Genomic DNA, 2,500 nt, shown 5'->3' with positions numbered 1-2,500 from the left:
CGCACACACTTTAAAGGGATGCATCCAGATGCACATGCAGCGAGAATGCCGCCACACACACACATGCACACACTTACCTACCCACAGGAATGCGTCCACGCTCCTCGCCACCACACACACACACACAACTCACACACACACACACACACTCACACTCACACACACACACTCACACACACACACACACACACACTCACACACACACAATCAGACACACACACACACACTCTCACACACTCACACACACTCACACACAGACACACACACAGGCTCCAGAGCATAATTGAACATGTAGCTCCTTCAGGAGCCTCATCAGCTCTCGGCGCTGAGCAGGAAGATAAAAAGCCAGACACACAGCCCCCCCCCCCCCCCCCATCAAACTCTGCCTCCCCGACTACGAGGCCCTCTGTTTTTCCAACCAAGACCTCTCTCTCTCTCTCTCTCTCTCTCTCTCTCTCTCAAAGTGGGGTCAGCAGGTCGACACACGTGAAATGACACTAAGTCGTGTTTTCAAAAGTTCCCCTTTAAAAAAAAAATGAAGAAAAAAAGATTTCCTCTGGTGCTCTGCCAGAACCCAGTCGGTCAGGTGTGTGTGTGTGAGTGAGTGTGTGTGTGTGAGTGAGTGTGTGTGTGAGTGTGTGTATGTGTGTGTGTGTGTGTGAGCCGTGTTCTGTCTTGTCTGATCGGCAGCGCTGCACGCTCGTGAATAGTTTATTGCAGATATTTATCGTATGTGCGCAGAAGAAAAAAGAAGATATATATCTATAGACATATATATATATGTCTATATATCTATATATCTATAGACATATATATATATATTTATATATATAGACATATATATAAATATATATATATATATATATTTATATATATATAGACATATATATAAATATATATGTCTATATATCTATATATATATATAGACATATATATATAGACAGACATATATATAAATATATATATCTTGATAAATATAAATATATTTATAGATATGTATATATGAATAGAGCCATATATATATATTTGTTTGTGTGTCTCGGTGTTGACTCTCCTCACACTGCTCTCTCTCACCGGCTCTCGACCGGCAGCGACCCGACCGCACCAGGAGGCCACGGGGTCGACGGGGTGGTGGTGGCGAAGGAGGATGAGGAAGAGGAGGAGGACGAGGAGGAGGACGAGGAGGAGGACGAGGCGGAGGACGAGGAGGAGGGGGGGACTTGACATGTATGTGATTGTGTTGTGTTTGATGGAGCTAAAACCTTCATATGGCATTTTCTCCAGAGACCCGAACCCCCCCCCCCCCCCCCCACACAGCCAAGTTAAATCAACACCTGCAGTTTAAATGTCGTCCTCCTTTGCATCCCCCCCCCCGCCCCTCCTTCTCTGTTTTGATTGGTCCGGTGTTCCCGGCGCTGTAATTGGGCCAGTCGTGTTATTTCAGGGTTGGAGTGCACGGGTAATTAAAAACATTTTAAAACATGAAAACACTTTGATGTTGTCTTTGATTATAGTGGCAGATTTAATAAATACAAAATTTAAGAAATTAAGATTCTCAAATCATCAGAATAATTTTGCACATTTGTGAGAAAAAAAGAGAAAATATAGAATAAAAAACATTTAAAGAAAAAGAAAAAAGAATTCGAGATTTAAAGTCAAATTTACGAAAGAAAAACCGAATATTCTTTAAAAAATGATTGTCACATTTCCAGAACTTTGGTTTATTTGATAAGTAAAATAAATAAAACATTTCTGTAAACGTTCCAGTTATTAGCCAAGAGGCCGACGTCATAAAACCTCAAAACATGAAATGACATTTAAACGTACGAACAAAGCAAAAACAAAATAAACTTTAGATATATACAGTAAATATGAACCTCTTTAATATTTCATATTATGCCCTCGGCAGCTTGAGTCAAACGGCGGAATCTGTTTGGAGAAATGATCCAATAACGTGAAAATCACTCCATTTTTTTAAATGTATGACTTTAAAACGTGTCTTCATCAACGTCTTCCTCTCTCATAACGCCAGATATGAATCCATAAGACGTCAATAAGCTCATCGAGCTCAGAGACGGCTTGAGCAACACGAGCCGCCGCGTGACTTCTGCATCGGCTGCTTCCTGTTGAGGAACTGTCCCCGTGACCCCGTGACCCCGAGCTCGTTGGAGATCCAAATACCAGCCAGAAGAAGAAGAAGAAGAAGAAACAACGAGGAAACGCAACTCGGTTTGATTCGGCACGATCGAAACCGTGACGGGGCGGAAACGCCACTACTGTACGCACCGGACGGCTCACACCGTGACTCAGAGTCCAGGACGCGGGCGTCATCTCTCAGAGGTCATCTCTCTGAGGTCATCTCTCTGAGGTCATCTCTCAGAGGTCATCTCTCTGAGGTCATCTCTCGGAGGTCATCTCTCGGAGGTCATCTCTCAGAGGTCATCTCTCTGAGGTCATCTCTCAGAAGTCATCTCTCTGAGGTCATCTCTCTGAGGTCATC

The sequence above is a fragment of the Pseudoliparis swirei genome, chromosome 9 (genome assembly GCF_029220125.1).
Source record: "Pseudoliparis swirei isolate HS2019 ecotype Mariana Trench chromosome 9, NWPU_hadal_v1, whole genome shotgun sequence".
Taxonomy (NCBI): Eukaryota; Metazoa; Chordata; class Actinopteri; order Perciformes; family Liparidae; genus Pseudoliparis; species Pseudoliparis swirei.
This window is presented reverse-complemented; position numbering follows the sequence as displayed.